Raw genomic sequence first — 21949 nt, forward strand, 5'->3', positions numbered from 1 at the left:
CTACAGCACCAATTAGACCCCTAGCCTGGGAATCTCCATATGCTGTGGGTGTGGCCCTAAAAGACAAAAAGACCAAAGTTAAATTAAATTAAAATTTAAAAGGATACACTGAACTTCTTTGCAGAAGAGAAATTGACTCACAAACTTGGAAAAACTTATGGTTACCAAAGGAGACAGGTTGGTGGCGGAAGAATGGGCTGGGGTTTGGGATGGAAATGTAAAATTGAGTTGTGATGATGTTTATACCATTATAAATATAATAAAATTCATTGAGTTTTTAAAAAATTAAAATAAAAATAAAAGTATAGTTGATACAAAAAGAAAAGAAATTCACAACCTGAGTAAAATCCGCGTATTTATAGAATTCACTCGCAAGTCGTAATTCTCAACTCATATGCCTGATGCCTAGATATCTAGGCATAGGTCTATGCAGTTTATCCTTATACAATGCAGGAAAACTGAAAATCTACTAAGTGAACTCTCTTACTGAGACACATAACCAAAAAAGCCTGTTGTCACTTTTTAACAGACTGCAAATCAATAAGTGATGGAGGGCTTTATTCTCTGGTAACATTAGGATGGTGACATCAGCAATAAGCACGCTGTAGATCAGAAGGTGGGACAGAATGTTCTGCAATGATAGTCAAGGAAAAAGCTTCTTATTTTAGAACTGTAGACATCAGTTATTCCAGCCAACAACCAGCTCTGCCCTTGTTCTCTCTCGTGGAGTAGTGTGTTACCTATGGCCATGGTGCTGGCCTTTTTTACCAGTTTCTCCCCAAGAAGAGTGGAAACACAATTCATTAGAGTGGAAATTACCAAACACACAAATGGAGAAGGGCATGAAATAATCAAAACAACTCTCCTCAGCCTCGTTCACATGGAGAATAAATGAAAGTGTTATTATTCATGCTGCTGTCAGACAGGATCACATCTGAGTCACATCAGACACAACTGAATCGAGCTTGGTTTTCTATTTACAAGATCCCTGGAGAAAAGAACTCAGAAAAGGTGGGAGGGGAACCTACTCCACTACTTGCAATGATCACTGTCAGGACATTCTTGCTTATTTCATTTAGAGATCTAGGAAAAAAGGAGAAATGAGAGTTTAATTTGGGTTTTCCCAAATCCATTACTTGAGGCAAGTCACCTAATGTTTTGTGCCTCGGTTCTTGTTTAAAATAAGGTAATGACAGTATTTATCCCATAAGAGTTTTTATTTGTTTGTTCGATGTATTATTTTTCTTATTTACTGTATAATTACTTTTTTTTCATTTTAGCTGGTTTACAGTGTTCTGTCAATTTTCTACGGTACAGCACGGTGACCCAGGTACACATACATGTATACATTCTATTTTCACACATTATCACGCTCCATCATAAGTGACCAGACATAGTTCCCAGTGCTACACAGCAGGATCTCATTGCTAATTCATTCCAAAGGCAATAGTCTACATCTATTAACCCCGAGCACTCCATCCATCCCACTCCCTCCCCCTCCCCCTTGTCTATTCTCCAAGCCCATGATTTTCTTATCTGCGGAAAGGTTCATTTGTGCCCTACATTAGATTCTAGATATGAGTGATATCCTATGGTATTTGTCTTTCTCTTTCTGAAATACTTCATTTAGTATGAGAGTCTCTAGTTCCATCCATGTTGCTGCAAATGGCATTATTTTGTTCTTTTTACCGACGAGTAGTAGTCCATTGTGTACATATACCACATCTTCCTAACCCAATCGTCTGTCAATGGACACTTGGGTTGTTTCCATGTCTTGGGTATTGTGAATAGTGCTGCAATGAACATGCAGGTGCATGTGTCTTTTTCAAGGAAAGTTTCGTCCGGATATATGCCCAAGAGTGGGATTGCTGGGTCACATAGTAGTTCTATGTATAGTTTTCTAAGTTACCTCCACACTGTTCTCCGCAGTGGTTGTACCAGCTTACATTCCCACCAACAGTGCAGGAGGGCTCCCTTTTCTCCACACCCCCTCCAGCATCCTGAGGAACAAAAACCAAGCAGGAGGCATAACTGTCCCAGACTTCAGGCAATATTACAAAGCCACAGTCATCAAGACAGTGTGGTAGTGGTACCAAAACAGACATACAGACCAATGGAACAGAATAGAGAACCCAGAAATAAACCCAGACACCTATGGTCAATTAATCTTTGACAAAGGAGGCAAGAACATAAAATGGGAAAAAGACAGTCTTTTCAGCAAGTATTGCTGGGAAACCTGGACAGGTGCATGCACATCAAGGAAACTAGAACACACCCTCATGCCATACACAAAAATAAACTCAACATGGTTTAAAGACTTAAAATAAGACAAGACACCATCAAACTCCTGGAAGAGAACATAGGTAAAACATTCTCTGACATCAACCTTATGAATATTTTCTCAGGTCAGTCTCCCAAAGCAACAGAAATAAAAGCAAAAATAAACCAATGGGACCTAATCAAAATGACAAGCTTTTGCACAGCAAAGGCAACTAAAAAGAAAACAAAAAGACAACTTACGGAATGGGAGAAAATTTTTTCAAATGATGTAACTGACAAGGGCTTAATCTCTAAAATATACAAACTCGTACAACTCAACAGCAAAAAAGCCAACAACCCAGTTGAAAAATGAGCAAAAGACCTGAACAGACATTTCTCCAAGGAAGATATACAGACGGCCAACAAGCACGTGAAAAAATGCTCTACATCACTGATTAGTAAAGAAATGCAATTCAAAACTACCACAAGATACCACCTCACACCAGTCAGAATGGCCATCATTAATAAGTCCACAAATAACAAATGTTTGTTTGTTTTATTTTATGACCGCACCTATAGCATATGGAAGTTCCTGGGCCAGGGACTGAATCTGACCCACAACTGTGAACTTCAAGGCAGTTGCAAAAATGCTGGATCTTTCCACCCACTGTGCCGAGCTGGAGATTGAACCTATGCTTCCACAGCGACCCCGAGCTGCTGCAGCAGGATTCTAATCCCACTGCACCATGGCGGGAACTCCCTATAAGGTTTTTCTAAAAAAAAACCAATTGAAGTTGAAAAATAATAAATGTTCTAAAACATGTGTGATGCCATATAAATGTGAGTTGACAGTAAGCGTTAACAGTGGCAGCAGTAGAGAACAGCAACACTACCTGTCACATGTCCCCTTGGCAGGGCCACAGTCAGACGCACCACTATTTCTACAGCTAAAGATACAAATCTTTACACAGTGGAATAAACAAAAGAATTTAATTAGCCTGACGTCACTGAAGGTCAGATTTTGCTGCCAAAATTTCAGAGATCAAATGCATACATATAAATTAAAACATAAAAGTCAACAGCAACCTTTTTGGGATTTCAGAATTGTGGATAACAGATTTTGGATATGAACTAATAAACTGATACCCAGGAGCCAAACTTTACCACACGGTATTGTTATTAAATAACTCCCCACCCCCAGCCTTTCTGCATCTTGACTAAATTAGTCTCATGTCAACTCCCTTCCTGAGCTGATAGCCCTACTCTCATCCTCAGACTGCTCTGCTATTAAAGCTCTCCAAAGTCTGCACGTTGTGAGATCAGGTTCTCCCAAATAATATAGGAAGATAATAAACACTGGAAAATATGATGTGTAGAGTATTAGATCCTGACAGCCCCCTGCACTGGTCTTTGTGTCTCCATCTAATCCATCCTCCATCCAGGAGTAAGTGATCTTTTTTAAAGGAAAACTTAGACACATCATCCTCCTGCAAAAATCTTTCAGTGCCTTTTCAAAATTTCATTCCATGGAGATCAAAGTTTTTAACATCGGTTACAAAGCCATCGGTGGTCTGGTTTCAGCCTCTTTTTCCAGCCTCACCTTCCTGCTGCAGTCAACTCCCTCCCAATGCACAAAATCCACATTCCGACCCAGCCAAAAGATTGGCAGTTCTCTGAATAGGAAGTCATTCTTTCCCTCTGCCTTCTGCTCACACTATCCCTTCTGCTATGACGGTCTCTCCTCAGGTGGGTCTACCAGGTGGTTGGACTCGTCCTTTGTACATCCAAGCAAAACTTCATTTGTGAGGTCCCCCCTGACATCGTCACAGCTCCTCCAAACTCCTGCCGCATCTGGACCATGTGAGGGCACAATGGCATGCTCTAATTGTGGCTCTCTCTTCCCTGACTCTTCAAATAAGCATCCTCTGTACCGCAACCAGCCTCAGCACTTTACAAAGCAGGTGCTCAGTAAGTATCTTCCGCGTGAATAAAAGCGTCCGTATAACTTTTCCCCCAAACTCTAGATGTTAAAGGTACGTAAAAAGCCACCACCCACTAACTTTAAAGCTGAAGAAAAATTCCAATGTCTTTCATCTCTAAGATAAATTTTAGATTTGTTCTCTATCTGTGGTCTCCATGAAAGAATTCTAAAGGGTTTAGTGCTCGGGTTGAAAAAACTTCTCTACTTTGGACCTTGCTCTATTAAATGAGAAATACATAGCATTTAAACAGATACCACCAGTGCTAGACAAATATTAGAATTTGGCCAATGAGATCTCACTTTAAAGTTGGAACGCTTTCTAGCAGAGAAAAATTCAGCAAGAGAACGTAGGTCTCTAGAAATTTCCACAAATTCATGACCTTCCCACCACTTCCAAAGGAGTTTCTGTCTGTGCTGATAACATCTGCTTACATGCCGATGCCGGAAAAAAAAAAAAAATGTCTTACAACTGTATCTGCGGTAAGAAGAAAAATGTTCCCAGCAAAACCATGATCAGAGTGTGCAAGGGTCTCTATCGAAAGAAAAGCCTGCCAGGACCAAAGCCCTTGTCTGACATACTCAAATACTCTTCAGTGAAATTGCTGACTAGTAGGTTTCCAGTAATTTGGGGACAAATAATTAAAGGAGATGCTTTATGTATGAAGAAATATTGCATGAGTTCCCCCTGAGGTGCAACATGATTGGTAGCGTCTTGGAATCACTGGGATACAGGTTCGATCCCCAGCCCAGCACGGTGGGTTAAGGATCCAGCTCTGCAGTTGAGGCTTAGGTCGCACCTACAGCTTGTATCTGATCCCTGGTCCAGGAACTCTATATGCCGTGGGGCAACCAAAAAGAGAGAAAAGAAAAGAAAAGAAAAGAAAAGAAAAGAAAAGAAAAGGAAAGGAAAGGAAAAGGAAAAGAAAGGAAAAGAAAAGAAAAGTAAACTTTGAGCCTGTCACATTTGTCCTTCTCTTTTAGCCATCGTTCTAGAAATGAGGTTTTGTTGTATATTCAGAGGGCCAGGACAAGCACTGGGGGGGTGCTGAATCTTTTTCACTCTCAGTGCTTGTCTCAGCGGCCATCCCCTGGAAAGCTCCTGTTCCCCATTTCCTAAACAAAACCAGAAACTTTCATTGAGAGAACATACTTTCAAAAATCTCTTTCTACATCTTAGCTCTCATTATAAAGCTTTTCTAATTTACTGATTTCTGTGGCTGCCTGGAGCAGGCTAAGGCCCTACTGTATAAACAGTTCATAATTAGGTACCCAGATAAGATGGCCAGAACTCAGGCATCTAACCCCAGTCCTCATGCACCTTTGGCCACTCGAAGGTCAGAGAATAATGCCTTGACATCTTTCCTACTTTTCCCTACATCTCAAAGGTCCTGGGATACCCTCACATTGTTTCGTTCACACTGATAAAGAACCGTGGGAGAAAGAAAATCCCAGCAGAAAACAGCCTCTCAGTTGAAGCGGACAGGATCTCTTCCTCTCTAGTCTCCTAGTGCCGCAGTCACAAAACTAAGATGAAATTGCTGGACCTAGTGATTATCACACGAAGCGAAGTAAGTCAGAGGCAAATATCATAGGATATCACGTACATGTGGAAGCCAAAAAATAACCTGCACAAATGAACTTATTTACAAAACAGAAACAGACTCGCAGACACAGAAGAGGAACTTATGGTCACCAAAGGGAAGTGTGTGGGGTGCGGAGGGATCATTTAGGAGTCTGGGCTCAACAGACGCACCCTACCACAAATACAAGAAATAAACAACCAGGATTTACTTTACAGCACAGGGAAGTATAGTCAGTATCTTGTAATGACCTCTAATGAAACAGAATCCCAAAAACAGAACGTAAATATGTACATATAAGGGTGTATAACTGAATCAATTTGGGGTACGCCTGAAACTAACACAATATTGTAAATCAATTACACTTCAACAAAAACCAAAAAGAAAAGAAAACAAAAAAAAGACAAAGAAAAATGTAATAAAAAAATAAATATGAAGTTGCAAAAAGTACACCACAAATGTTCAAAACTTCTGTCAAGATTCCAAACGTATTCACTGACCCATCAAACACGGTGTGTCTCCCACCTCAGCCTAGGATGCTACTGCGATACCGTCGAGCGCCTCCACTGTAACATTTCACGGTGAGGAAACCAGGTCTTGAACCGTAATTTACGCCAGTTCACACATTCTAAGATCCAAAGGGAGTCAGAGCTCCCTCTTCTTTCGCATCAGAGTCTGGTCGATGACAACAGCCCTATCCGAAGTGGGTGAAGGATCTATCCGTCTCCCCTCCCCAGCATACCTTCCAAGAGGCTGGCAAGACAACAGATTTCGCTGGGCCCAGAACACCTGAGCAGGGGGGCAAGGACAAGAGGGGCAGAAGGGGAAACGGCACAGTGGCACAGAGGATCTCCTCTTGTTCAAGCCTTAGAAGGTCCTGTTGAAAAATCTACCGATAAGCATCTTAAATCCCAGTGAATTACACACTGCAGGCGGGTGACTCGGTCATGGAAAATTATGAAGCGACGTGATGTCTCATTTGTTGTGCTGAAAACAAATGTAAATAAATTACTGGGAGAATCTCATTTACATTGAGAAATTCATCCTGACGCATGACATGACTACCGATTTTTTTTTTTTTAAAGATACTTTCAGAAGAAATGCCACTCGCTAAACCCGGATCATGAAGGGTCCTGGTGTGAGTGTGATTGACGCAAGGTTTTCAAAATGAGGAAAACCTACCCTTTCCTAAGAGTAGAGATACTCAGCCCTAGTCCTGCCCCTGACCCAGCCCCCAACATACAGAGGAGGAGAAGCAGCATTAAGCTCATAGTTGTTTCTTTGTTTCTTTGTTTGTTTCTGTTTCATTGAAGTCTAGTTGATTCACCAGGCTGTGATCATTTCTGCTGTACAGCAAAGTGATGGATTCTGTTCTACATATACACACATCCATTCTCTTTCAGATTCTTTGCCCATATAGATGATCACAGAATATTGGGTAGAGTTTTCTGTACTAGACAGCAGGTCCCCGCTGGCCAATCATTCCAGATACTCTGTTTCTAATGCCCCATCTGCTGCCATTCAGAGAGAACACTCCTGATCCACGGCCGTGGGATGAGCTGGTTACCCAGTGGTGGAGACAGTTTGTGGTGAGCCATTCACACTCCATAACCCCATTCCACCCATGACCTAAGGCCACTGGCCGGGATTAATGGGACAGAATGGAGTTAACTGGCTCCTGTAGGGATCAAACCCATGACCGGTCTCATTAACACTCCGCTTTGACCAACCGAGCTGCAAGGCCATGGAATCGCACCGACTAGGAACTGGTCGTCAGGTGGCTCGGATGCCCTGAACTGAGATGCAGCAGACCTGAAAAGGCGGATATAAAATCCGGGAGACTAATGGGATCTGAGCAAAAAACCTTGAAGGGCTTTGGGGTCTGGGGTGGCCAGCAGGGTTGCCACCGCGCTTAATTTATCCCATCCACCTCTCCACGACTCTGTCACAGCACCCAGGGCCACGGCAAGGACTTACAAATCGGGGACGGAGTAACTAACTGCACACTGAATGCCAGGAGAGCAAATCAGGCAAGCACGTTGCAAAAAGTTTTGAGAGCCGTTACATGCAGCCTAAAGAGCTACAGCCACAAGACGAGACTATTGTCCCTTGTGGTCCTTATACTCCATACAGCGTAGTCCAGCATTCTCTGCAACTCCTTCCATCCTCACTAGATGCAAACATCCCCGGGGCCTGCCTTCTAAGGGAGGGCCCGGGACTCAATCTTTCTTCCTCCCTGCAGTGGGGACCAGGCTTTACGTTCCAGCCATCAACTTTCTTCCCATCTCTTTGCTCGTCCCCAACTGTACAGAGATATTTCAAAAAGTTGCGGTGTTTGGCTTTCCAGCCCACAAGGATGCACTTCGCCATTTCCTAAATAGGGCTATGATGACCAGCTCAGTCTCAACCTCAGCAGAATATTTACATAAGCCCGAAGAGGTCTGAGAGTTCATTGGTGAAGGGAAAAATAAGCAGGCCATGAAATAATTATTTTTCATTGTGCCCTGCCAAAACCGTTCAGCCAAAGGCTAAATTGAGCTGCTATTGTGATTATTTGAACTGTGGAGCCAAAAGTCTTTGCTGCAGAGCAGCCCAGCTGTCCTAAATTTTGTTCTGATGGCTAGTTTTCATTCTGGCTCAGACCCTGCCAAAAAAAAAAAAAAAATACTCCCCAAAATAGGCCGGTGGAAGAGTGACTTTATCCAGACCCACTTCAATTACAGATTTAGGGCCATTCGGAGAAGCTGATTATTAACAAATCACTTCCTGAAACTGTGATGACAAGAGTCCCATATGCAAATAGCCAGCCTCTCACAGGCACACAGTGAGGCGAGGAAACCAGAACAAAGACTTTCCGGATTGACGGATGGTCATTTCTTTTAACGCTGATTGTACTTCATGGCAAAGGAGTTCTTCTCAGAGGTCCTCAAGGCTGGCAGGCTGCAGCAACAGCAGGTCCCCAGGCTGGCTTCCTGGGGGCACTGAACCCCATGCTGGGTGGCACCTTGGCAGGTATGTCTGGTGACTCAAGGGTATTACAACTGAGTCAAGCGGCTTTCAGAAGCAACGTACGCCCCTCATAGGGCCTTAGCAAGCCCCGTAAACTCTGCTTGTTCAGTGTGGAGCCCCCAGGATCTGGAGCAACACCTGCCCTTTGTAGGCACTGAACAGATCTGTGTCAGGAGAGAAAGGAGGCAGCCTTGCCGACCGTCCAGTGCGATGCAGCTTATAAGTCTGCTGCACCTTCCAAATAAATATTCTGCTTGTGTGTTAGGATGGGTACATGTGGGGACACTAACCTAGGGTGGGGACACAGAAAACTGCCAAATCGGTCGTCTTCTCTCCAACCCTTACTTCTTTTGGCTTTGGCCAAGAGCCACTGTCAATCGAGAAAAGCAGCAAATGCACTAGGCTTTTTGTTTGTCTGTTTGTTTTTATTTTGTTTTGTTTTGTTTTGGGGGGGTGCTGCACCTGTGGCGTATGAAAGTTCCCACGCTCAGGGTTGAACTGGAGCTGCGTCTGAGGTCTACAGCACAGCCACAGCAACACCAGATCTAAGCCATGTCTGAGACCTACACCACAGCTCATGACACTATTAGGTCCTTTAACCTACTGAGCGAGGCCTGGGATCAACCGACCCCGCATCCTCATGGTTACTAGTCGGGATCTTAACCGCTAAGCCACAACAAGAACTCCACAAAATGCAATGTTTTAATTTCACACATCATTCTATCAAAATGGACACTAGGCTTGAAGAACAAAAACCAGAGTGCCTTTCAAAGATCTCCTAAGATTTTCTTTCAGTTTACCTCTCAGTGTATTTAAGGAATGGAACCAGCTGCCACTGTAGCATCATTTCAGGTGGACCAGTCAGGCCAATTTGGAGGGCACGTGAGTGGAAACAGAAGCCCAAGAACCCATACGAAGGCCCCCAGAAAAGCTCTGGGGTTTCCTGCAGTCCCAAGTCACTCCCACTTCTGGCAGAACCAGGATGCTCCATCCTAAAGCAATTCCTCAAAGCAGGGACAGAGCTTAGAGACACTGAAATCACCCCCAACAGGGAGGGTGTTCTTACCACGTCTTGGACCTACTTGGAAGAAAAGCAAAATCCCCACAGGAGCTAATTTTCAGTAATAGTAATGTCATATTAGTTACAATGTTAAAGCCGTTTTGACCCATATTTAAACAACCCTGGGAACTCCCTCTTTTGTGATGTTCTCTGAGCACAATTCCAAGAGTGGGGATTGCCTTTGTGGGCAGTTGATTATGATACGATTTACCCCCCTGTCCTCTGACCTCCCATCCCTAGTGCCCAAAGTAAAGGCTGGGGTGGGCAAGAGGAATAGTTAACCTCCTGGTGAAGAGAGTAAGGACCAACTCTGTCGTACAGCAGCTCTCCTGGCTGCCCACCAGGACCAACTAGTTCTAGATCAACCTGAGAAGAAGAACATGCCTGGGGAATGACTGGTAGATGGTCCATCTTTCAACGGAGGTGGTAGTTAAGAGATACAGTCGGGATGCTCAAACGTTATCAGGGACCTGAGAGATGCATTCGGAAAACAAAATAATTTGGTGACTATTATGGTGGGGACGTACCTGTGTATAGTTTGCAAGGACATGTTAGAGCTACACGTACTTCAGGCTAAGACAGGTGTCTTGTCTTTGTCACGGCTGCTTCACGACACCACCGGAAATCAGGGCCAAGAAGGACCCTGGCGATCCCCCATTCCACACCCGCCCATGATGATACCCCCTCCACCTGCCACGAAAAAAGAGGTGGAGACGTGAGCAGCATTCAGTATCACTCACCGTCAAAGGCAAGTTTGTTCTTGATTCTTTTTTTCAAAAATTTCAAATTGAAGAACAGTGGATTTACAATGCTGTGTTCATTTCTGCTCTATAGCAAAGTGATTCAGTTATACATATACATACGTTCTTTTTTTATATGCTTTTCCATGATGGTTTACTGAATATAGTTCTCTGTGCTATACAGTCGGATCCTGTGGTTTATCTCCTCCACGGATAACGGCTCACATCGGCTGACCCCAGCCCCCATGAAGGATGGGGGGGGGGGGTTAAGTTAGTAGATGTGCTTGAGTCTCAATCTCTATCTTCTCTTTTCTGACCCATCATTTCTGTTACTCCTCTCCGCTCCTACTGACCCATTTCAATACTTAGCATCCTCTCCTTCTCCCTGGGACTTAGATCTTCCTTCCCAGCAGCTGCGAGAATGATTTTAAAAACCAAAGACGTGTGCGCAGCATGTACGATGCTAAGAACTATGCGGCGTGCTTGACTATCCAGTACCTCTTTCATTCTTTACAACACTCCTAGGAGCTAGGTACTATCATGATCCCATTTTATTCTAGATGGGCAAACTGAGGCACAGAGAGATGAGGTAACTGGCCCGAGAGTACTCAGTCAATTAGCAACAGAGATGTATTTTAGAACTGGCACACAGGCTCAGAGACTTTGCTTTTAGTCATTACACATACTGCCTCGACTACTAAATGATATATGTACTTCTGAGGGGCCAGCCACTGTGCCAAGACTTCCTGTGCACTGTTTCATGTATTTCTTGCAACCATTATATGAGGCATTTAATAACCTCTTCCCAGAGTTCCCACTGTGGCGTAGTGGGTTAAGAATCTAACTGCAGCGGCTCAGGTCTCAAGTTCGATCCCCAGCCCGGTGCAGTGGTTTAAAGGAGCTGGTGTAGTTGCTGCTGCAGCTTGGGTTTAATCCCTGGCCTAAGAACTTCCATATGCTGTGGATGTGGCCATAAAACAGAAAAAAAAAAAAATTTGCAATAACCTCTTTCCCACTTTATGTGAGGCAACTGAGGCATGAAGCGTTTTAGAAACACGCCCAAGGTCACTTCTCTAGGAAGAAATAGCATCAGATCAGGAGCCAGGTACCCTGACTATGGAGCCTGTCCTTCTCAAAGGGCTCCTACCTTCCTCGTCATCCTGCCAGGGACCCAGAGGCCAGAAGGCCCAGGGGACCAGGCTCGATGCTAAGAGCAAAGAGCCATGCCTGGTGGGTCCTAGAGTCTGGGGAGTCGTCAGGTTCAAAGAAGTCTTCAGAAACCTTGGAAACAGGGAGAATGCATCCCTATTTTGTGAAAACAAGGCAAGAATTATCTAGCACGTACTCCTACAGAACGGCTTTTGCCAGTTTTAGTTATTCAAAATACAAGCTCAATAGGGTGCTGGCTATTTGGAACAAACGTGGCCAAAAATAAATCTTTTTTAAAATCCTAAATAACATCCGTCGAGGGCTTTGATTCTAACTTCCGGGGTCAATCAGTAAGTATTGTGGAAACAGTATATGCACACGAAAATTAACTCAAGTGTGTGTGGTCAAGAACCACAGAGAAAGCCAAGAATGTCCCCAGAGAATTGAAAATTCCACTTTAGCCATTTTCAAATGCCAATGTTTTCCCACCACCCACTAAGGGTGTTCAGTGATCCCTACAAGCGCAAGCTCTCATCCTTGCCCAGACCTTCATGCAGAAAGATCCAGATGCAGTCCGTAGTTACTTTACATAGAACCCCAGGATCTAGACATTTGATGTGGGAGAAGAAGAAGAGCACAACGGAAATCGAGTGTCCTGAAAAATACTGGAGGAATGCCTAGGATGCTAATCAATCCAAGACCGAGGACCACATCAACATCCCAGGAGATGCCCAGCCTGGAAAACCACCAATAGGAGGTTATAAGGTTTTAATACCATTGCATCACTACAGTCACAGTAGCTCATTTTCATTCTGATTTCCTCTTCCCCCTTTTACCACCATTTGATCTGGAATAAGACCGGGCTTCAGAGGAGAGAAGACATAGCTGAAAAAGGGAAATTCTTACAAAATGGTGAAGAGCTAAGCCTGCAACCCCCAGCAGAGAACAACTTCTGCCCCACTAGCCCCCTGAGTTCAGCCATGCGTGGTGACCTTGAGTTTCCCGACCTTGCCTCTGGCCTTCGGAACCCCATGGGACTTGCAGCATCTCGTGATTAAATCCCTACCAGAGCTTTAGGCATGAGAAGATCCCTGACCTTTGACCCGTGAGAGCGCAGCCACTAGACGCCCTGCAACCCAAGGATGCGACACAATGCCTTTCCCTTTAAGGCAAAGAAAGAGATGCCAGAAATGCCTCATTTCAAGTAACCCCAGCAAAGAATCCGAACCAAATCAGTCGCACTTACTGCAAGACGCTGCAAATGGCAAGAGTCTTCAAGACACCGCTCGTGGTTAGTCAGCAGATGGAAAATGTACATTTCCTCAAGACGATTCCCTTCTTCCCCAAGAGTTCCGGGTTCAGGGAAGCCCAGGGCTTCAGCGAAAGGGTTAATAAACAGGGGCGTTCCTGTCGTGGCTCAGTGGCTAATGAATCCGACTAGGAACCATGAGGTTGCAGGTTCGGTCCCTGCCCTTGCTCAGTGGGTTAAGGATCCGGCATTGCTGTGAGCTGTGGTGTAGGTTGCAGACATGGCTCGGATCCCGCGTTGCTGTGGCTCTGGTGTAGGCCGGTGGCTACAGCTCCGATTGGACCCCTAGCCTGGGAACCTCCATATGCTGTGGGAGCAGCAAAAAAAAAAAAAAAAAAAAAAAAAAAAAAGTTAATAAACGGCACCTCTGCCCTGAGCTGGGCTGAAATCATGTAATGTTTTACACGTGGTAACATGCGTGGCTATCCACGTGGGGGCAGGGGGTGGTCTGATTTGGAGGGCAATTAATGTGTAGCCTTTTCTAGCAAATCCGCCTAAGGGATCAGTATCTGCCCCAAAGTTCAGTTGAATATTAACTGCATTAACTTTGCAGCCTGCAATGTCCTGTTACACACCAACAGCCCATGGTGCCTTACGGATGGCTCACTCCACAAAAACCATTCCAAGCAGGGGCCCATGGCTTGAAAACTGTGTTCCTTCCAAAGGGGTGCCCTCTCTGCCAACCCTGGCTGAGACCCAACAGAAAGAGCCCAGTCCAGGGTATTAATGGTTTTACCCAACTGCCGGAATGCCTCTGACCAGGCAGCACCCCTTCCTTCTCTAGGTCTTCTACGGAGCAAGAACCCCAGGATTATTTGAAAAGATGCATCTTGAAAGCTGAGAATTTTGAATGGTCCATGTAAATGTTTTTTCTTTGAAATCACCCAACCCAGTGTTCCCATCATGGCTGAATGGTTAACCAACCCAGCTAGTCTCCATGAGGACGTGGGTTCCATCCCTGGCCTCGCTCAGCGGGTTAAGGGTACAGCATTGCCCTGAGCTGTGGTGTAGGTCATAGACACAGCTCAGATCCCCCGTTTCTGTGACTGTGGTGTAGGTCAGCAACGACAGCTCTGATTCGACCCCTACCCTGGGAACTTCCATATGTCGCAGGTGTGGCCCTAAAAGACAAAAAAAAAAAAAAAAAAAATACAACTCACTCAACCCAAAGGCCACCTGTCCATTTTGTTCCCAAAACATAAGGTCTCCAAAAACAACTTCTTACCGACCAAAATAATTCCAGAAAAATCACAGAGAACAATTCTGTCACTACCCCGGTATACAGAAAGGAATGAATAAAACGTGAACCCGTATGATAAACAGAAGAAGCGGTCACTCATCTACTGCCCAACCACAGGCATTACCTTATCAGCCCACCAGAATCCCCGGGGAGCCCTCACTCCTTACGCTCTAGTTCCCCATTATGTGCATTCCTCTTTTTTTTTTTTTTTTAACTGGGCCTATGTATTTATGTATTTATGTATTTATGTATTTATGTATTGGTTGTGCCCATGGCATGTGGAAGTTCCCAGGCCAGGAATCAAACCCACACCACAGCAGCAACCAGAGTCAAAGCAATGACAACACGGGATCCTTCACCTGATGAGCCACAAGGGAACTCCACTGCTTGCATTCTTGAGCCTTTACAGGTCACCCTTACAGAGGGGGTGCAGCGTAATTAGACCTCAGGTTAGGTCTTAGGGCCTGGAACCTTTATCTTTCCAAAAGGCGGTTGTACCCTTAATTGTTCCTGCCAGTTAGCAGCGAAATTATGTTGTCTAGAAATGGAGACACACGATAGATTTGAGCATTTAAACAGCAACTGAAACGGCAAGCAGAGAGCCACAAACCACACCATTACACTGGATTTAAAGCCCGACGTGAAAAGAAAAAGTTGCACTCCCAGCATCAACAGCCCACCAGGCAAGAGGAAGCTACGCACAGACGGAAAGGCATGTGGAACAAGTGAGGCAAAGCTTGAGCTGAAAGGTTAGGATGGCATTTTGGAAAACCCCAGGCGTGGAAATATGACGGAGTAAAGCAGACGGAGAACAACAGGGCACAACACTTGTCCTTTAAGAGTTAAATGAATGAAAGACATCTTCTCTGTGACGGAGTCATTCGCGCATAATTGTTCTGTCAGTTTAGCCTCTCCCTAATTTTCCTGCCTATCAATTTTTTCTAAACTCCTGTTTTGCTATCAGAGTTGGGAAAGAAAACAAGCAACAATGGATTGATGTTTATTCGCATTTTCTAGAAATTATGACAAGAATCACAAATATTCAAAGGATGAGCAGAGCTGGCCTTGCATTTCCCTCTGGAGCCTATAACTAAAATTTCTATAACAACCTCCTCACCCAGAGGTCCCATCATGGCGCAGTGGAGACAAATCCGATTAGGATTGTGGGTTCGATCCTTGGCCTCGCTCCGTGGGTTAAGGATCTGGCGTTGCACTGAGCTATGATGTAGGTTGCAGACACGGCTCGGATCTAGCGTTGCTGTGGCTGTGGTGTAGGCCGGCAGTTGCAGCTCCGATTTGACCCCTAGCTTGGGAACCTCCATATGCCCTGGGTGTGGCCCTAAAAAGACAAAAACAAAACAAAACAAAACAAAAAACCACACCCAACTTCCTCACCCCTGTCATGGCCATCAGTGCAATGCGTCTTCTCTGAGCATCTACAGAGGGATACAGACCTCATAGAACAGCGTCTTATTTCAGGTTTTTGGAAGGGATGAATTCAGCCTTATCACCATCCCCTTCCACAGAGAGATCTAGAAGGTTCTGAAACACCCATGGAGAGAACCAGAGGACGTGTTGCCAAAAGGCTCATCTGCTCTGCAGAAAACAAAAAAACTAAGAGGCCCCACAGTGGAGGCAGAAACTCTCTTACACAGGCAAGAACCGTGGTCTGCAGACACACGCCCACATCCCTTCTGGGGACAGACTGAGCAAGATCGGATGCCAAGTTCAGCAGAGGCCTGAGCTTTGCCTGTTGAACTACATTTGCAAAACCATAAAACCTCTGGTGAAAATAATTCCTCCCGAGAGAAGAGCGAGAGAAACTTCTGGGTTGAATTTAGCATCTTTACGAACAGCAAATTTCAGGAGTTACCCATCCCTACTGCCTCACAAATCCACAAGTAGGGTATCTGACAGAATGAAACCAGTGAAGAATATTTTCCAACTCCTAGAAGTTAGCACAGAATGGCAAATATATATATATAATAATCTTAATAATATTATAATATATAAATATTTGATATATTTATATATACAAAATAAATACATATATATACACTTAATGGTTAGTGTACACACCCAACAAGACAGGAATACGGCACCAACGGTCACGTGGAGAAACCGATGGTCCCGCCTAGGCTTTATTCTGCCTTCTTGAATTAAAAGAGCCTCTTCGTGGAGCTCCTGTCATGGCTCAGTGGGTTAAGAACCCAACTAGCATCCATGAGGACACGGGTTCAATCCCTGGCCTCGGTCAGTGGGTTAAGGATCTGGTGTTACCATGAGCTGTGGTGTAAGTCGTAGATGCAGCTTGGATCCCGAGTTGCTGTGGCTGTGGTGTAGACAGGCAGCTGCCGCTCCAATTAGACCCCTAGCCCGGGAACCTCCATATGCCACAGGTGCAGCAGTTTAAAAAAACAACAACAACAAAAACCTCTTCACATTCACAATAAGTTTCCAGGCCTTGCCTTGAAAACTTACTAAGTATCGGGCAAAACTTCCTGAAAATCTAGGGTCGCCTCAAAAACCACATTTAGCCATCTCTGTATCATAACACTGGACCCTCCAGAAAAAGACCTGCCTTCCATTTCCTCTTTAATTCAAAAATAATTGTGCGTCACTAGGGCTCAGCATTTAAAACGAATTCTCTAAAAAACTCCAAAGAAAAAATAAAAGCAGAAATTAATTCTAACCCTTACCTTTGGCACCTTATAAGACTTTTGGCCATGACTTACCTGTATAAATTGAAAGAAGTAATTTACTACAGAAACGCCCATGGGCGAACATGTACTGGCTAATGAAGTGTTCAGCTTTTGCATGATTAACCAGCCGGTGGGGGGAGTGTAAAAAGCAGAGGGCATAAAATAATAAGAAAAATTGATTAGCAGCCCTCTTTCAAAGTAGCCTATGAAAAATTCCTTTTTTTTTTTTTTTTTTTTTTTTTTTTGGTACTCACTAGCTTGGAAACTGACTGTGAAGGATGATGAACTTGAACGACTTACCAGGACACGAAGCAGCTGTTTGTGTCTTCCAAACTCACTAAGTTGGGAGGTTCAGGTAGGAAAGGACACCAAACCGCTTTCAAACTGATGGACTTACACAACAGGTCCGGCCAGTTGTCACAAAGCTAGTTTTCTCCTCTATTGCGAAACACGTTCCATAAGGTTGAAAAGCGACTGGGCTTTGCGTTCAGGCCGTTCTCTCTCGGGAGGACTCTGCCTGACCACACTTGGCTTTAACTCCCGCCAGACCAATTCATTAAGAAAAAGGGGGATGATCTTGAGCCAGAATATTTATACGCTTGACTCAGAAACAATCTATCTAAGGGACATTTTCCCAAGCTAAAAGCACGACAGGGCTCTCCTATTCATAAAATTCTTGAGCTGGTCTGCAACTCCCTTAAGTGAGGGGAAAAGGAGTCAGCTCCAAAAAAGAAAAGTGCACGATGACCAAAATGAGAGAAAATTCCCAAGGAAAAGCATGGGTTTCGGCGACTTTTAAAGCAATGAAACGTCTCTTTCTTCCATTTACTCTGATTACGCAACTAATATTTACTCAGCTTAGGCCTCCCTTTAGCACAAGGAATAGGTATTTTCCCAGGCAAAGAGAAGAGAACAACTGAGGCTCAGTATCCTCGCCGCCACAGCGGACTCTAAGCCCCAGATCCATCCCTCCGTCTGGGATGCTGCCCGGGTTAAAGAGACACTAAGAGGAGCCACCAGCAGTGACTCAAAAGACGCATGCGCACACCCAGGCGCACGTGACACAGGCTCACGCATCCCTATATTCTTATCCACGAGTCCCTTTTCCAGCGGACCCAAGCACATTTCTTGCTTGCCTTCTCCTCATCCTTCTCAGTGGCCGCAGACAGCGCCCCCTTTCCCCAGCCGACCTTTCACACGTTGCCACAGATTAAACGTAAGACCTAACACTGACCCATATGCACAGGAGAAACACATCAGCATGACCAGGAAATCAACTATTTGCATGATGACTCCGGGCAAAGGCAGTGAATGCCACGCTTCAAAATAGTGCGGTGGGAAGGCCACTGGCCCATGCAAGGATCTGACTTTTAGTATCAGATCTGCAGCTATGAACTTGGGCAAACGGCTTAGCGCTTCTTCTAGTCCTCGGCTTCCTCGTTTACAAGATGGATGCAGATGATTTCTAAGCAACCTTCCAGTTCTCAGGTTTTTTTCTTCTTTGCTCATTAACAGGTTAATGGACTAGAGGAGACTGGCTGAACGCTCATCAAAATTATTGCAGAGCTGTGCTGTCCAACATGGCAGCCACTGGCCACACGCAGCTACCAAATACTTGAAATGTGGCTCTTCCAAATTTCAAAGACTTAGTATCGAAAAATGCGAAATATCTCTTTTGGCATGAATATCTACTTTCATACTGGCTACATGCTGAAAGAGGTAGTATTGAGGATATATTTGGGTAAGTAAAAAGCATTATTAAAATTAAATTTTGTGTTTCTTTTTCCTGTTTTCCATGTGGCTACCCGAAAATTTTAAATTCAAAATGTGACTCACATTATATTTCTGTTGGACAGCAATGCTCTACAGAAGAGTTGGCGTGGAGTCCAAATCTGGTCCACAGCCTATTTTTATACATCCTGAAAGCTAAAAAGAGTTTTTGCATTTTCAAAGAGTTGTTTAAAAAAAGAGAAGAGAGAGAGATCATGTTATAGAGACTATGTGTGACCTGCAAAGGTTAAAATATTTACTGTCTTTACAGAGAAAGCCTGCCCACCCTCCCACAGAACTCTGCCGGCAGGGTTTGGTGCCATGGTAATTCTCCAGTCTTGCACGCAGTGCCAGAAAAACCATGCTTGGAATTCCTTCATCAATCTCCATATCCTCATCATTGTCCTAAATGCGGTGGAGCAGATATAAAGAGAATTCCAGAAGGAGAAGGAAGGACTATCCCAGATTCACTGCTGATTCCCTACCCCCCACCCTAGAGTAGCAGTAAATCTTACAGACACTGCTACCTCACAGATTGCACTTTCCCACTTAACAGAAAAGAGCTCAACATGAAGAAACTTGGCCTTGGGGGTAATCTGACAAATTTAACCCAAGAGGATAGCTTTTGGGGGGGAGGGCAGGGCAAATTCGGTGTGATCAACCATCCCCCTTGGCCCAGAACTAAGGGATTTCACGGAATTCGAGACTTTCCACACGATAAAGTACAGGATCATCCCAACCAAACCGGATTCATTGGTCACTTTAAACTTGACCAATGAAAAAACAAACTACTATGTTCTATAAAGAATGCAATGCTAATCATGTTTTCCCAATAGAAGTACCTTTTTATTTTGTCTTTTTTTTTGGGGGGGGGGCTGCACCCGAGGCACGTGGAGGTTCCCAGGCTAGGGGTCTAATCGGAGCTACAGCTGTTGGCCTACACCAGAGCCACAGCCACGCCAGATCCAAGCCATGTCTGCGACCTACACCACAGCTCCTGGCAATGCTGGATCCTTAACCCACTGAACAAGGCCAGGGATTGAACCCCCAACCTCATGGTTCTTAGTAGGATTCATTTCTGCTGCGCCATGACGGGAACTCCAAGAAGTACTTTTTTTTTTTTTAAACAAAGCTTCATGTTGATTTTTTGCCTCCTCTACTTGGGCGGCCTTTTAATTATTAAAAATTAAATTTTTGCCAAGTTCTCCCTTGACCATTCAGTTCTTTCTTTTCATCATCTCAGAGCAAAGCCCTCGACCTCTCTGGGCCTCACTTTTTTTCTGTAAAATATCCAGAGTAGATCCTATCCTCTTCCCAGTGGCTTCTGTTGGAGGATAAAACAGAAGACATGGAGGGAAAGGCGAATTCTCAATTCAGGATTCAGGTCCAATTCTGGATAACCAGACATCAACGGTCAGTGGGATGGTTTTCAAAGTATTTAAACTATTCAACAGTGAAATTGCTCATACTGGAAATAAAGTAGAACCCAGCAAGATTTGACTTCCAAAGAGGAGGGTTTACAAATGATACATCGAATCCAGAAAAGTCATATATCCCATATACACGAGCCAAAATTGCAGCATTTTATCAATGACCTGCATCATTATCTGGGGGTGATTGCTTTGGAAAACCTTGGACAAGCGATCGTAGATACACTGTCACAAACAACTGAAACGTGTGGGTGGATTCCCATTCTCCCTGAGGGCGTGGAACCGTTCTCCTTGTTTAGAAGTGTGTCATCCATTGCATTTTAAAAACACACTGCCTGTGTTTCATCGGGGATGCTCTACTGTGCCATAATTGGTCCCCATTGTTACATGCACAATTTGGCTGCTCAGATGTAAGAGTAAAACCTCTTAAATAGCTATCTCCACTGATAGCCTGAGGCATCAGTGGTCCCCAGTGGCCACGTGCCTGCAGCAACCCATGACTAAGGCTTATGGAAGGGAGGGAGAAAGGAAAAGGGGTGCACCTGGAATCCTTTCTTTATATTAGAAAAGCACTCCTAAAACTTCATTAGCAATGGCTGAGCGCTGTGGCAAATCCCCGGAAAGAGCTCTGCCCAGAGAGGAGTCTGCTGAGGGAGAGGAAGTGGTCCTTGCCCAGAACAATGAGAAAGAGACACAAGCTCCTCCTGGGTGCCGGCCGTTCTCCCCATTCCACCTGGTACCCTCCTCCTTGCCTCACCCATGCCAAACCCTCGCGTCCCAGAGGCCGTTTCTCACCTAGACGCCCACAGCATCCTCCCAGCCCCGTGAGTGCAGCCCGATTAGAGCTGAGATGGCTCTGAAGATGGAAGACTTGCCTGTCTCTGCCACCGGACTGAGATGCTCCCTTTACAATTCTGAAATCCTTTCATATCAAAGACAGACCTTAGACATTTTTTTTTTTCTGTTATTGTTCTGACACGTGTCTTGTTGAAAGGTCTTTGTTGCCCTTGGTCTGCTCCAACCCTGCCACTCTGGAAACTCTGCAGTTCAGAGAGGCCTGAGGGACTTTCCTCCCAACTTCAGCTCAGTCTCTGAACCACCGGGGGACCCAGGGCTCTCTAGGAAGCGTCACGCTGGCCACTGAACAATGAAACACATGGTTCTGTTGTCTGGGGTAGTGACATCTGAACCACAGGGATAATCGCTGCTTCCACTGGGACAAAAGCCACCGTGCTTCCACAAACCCTTTGTCATTAGATTAGCCAGGGCACAGGAGCAAGACGAGAGGCCACGATGCCCCCTGCCCCCAACTCTGAGTCATGCTCAGGCGCTCAGAGAGGACAGAGGAAGAACCAGACTGCAGCTCCTGGAACAAAGACAGGTCCTCTGTGTACCTAATGGCACTTTTAACTACCTGGAGGAGCTGCTGGCAAGTAGTTCAGAGTGGAACATCACACAGTCCACGAGGGGCCAGACCTGGGATTTCTACGTCATATGGGAAAAAAATGGAAAACGCCTTCTGCCTATCTACACATTTTTTTTTTTCTTTTTAGGGCCATGCCTACAGCATATGGAAGTTCCCAGGCTAGGGGTCGAATCAGAGCTGCAGCTGCTGGCCTGCACCACAGCCACAGCAACGTGGGATCCGAGCTGCATCTGCCACCTACACCACAGCTCAGGGCAACACCAGATCTTTAGCCCACTGAGTGAGGCCAGGGAT

The 21949-nt window shown here is 44.9% G+C and overlaps 1 protein-coding gene across 48 annotated transcripts in view; it reads right to left on the reverse strand.

Annotated features, from left to right (window-relative positions):
- The window catches only part of ESRRG (estrogen related receptor gamma), a 663361-nt gene that overhangs the window by 539272 nt on the left and 102140 nt on the right, over positions 1-21949 (reverse strand). Inside the window, exon 1 of one of the 48 annotated variants that reach the window (XM_084979080.1) lies at positions 17330-17431. The exons of the other annotated variants lie outside the window; for them this stretch is intronic. The gene's annotated coding sequence lies outside the window, so the exon portion shown is untranslated. Of the gene's footprint in view, positions 1-17329; positions 17432-21949 lie in introns of those variants that run through there. 48 annotated transcript variants of the gene reach the window in all.

This window comes from Sus scrofa, chromosome 10 (assembly GCF_054392235.1).
Source record: "Sus scrofa isolate SSC_HxYL_T2T_F1_AM1 chromosome 10, Sscrofa_HxYL_maternal_Yorkshire_Landrace_v2.0, whole genome shotgun sequence".
Classification (NCBI taxonomy): domain Eukaryota; kingdom Metazoa; phylum Chordata; class Mammalia; order Artiodactyla; family Suidae; genus Sus; species Sus scrofa.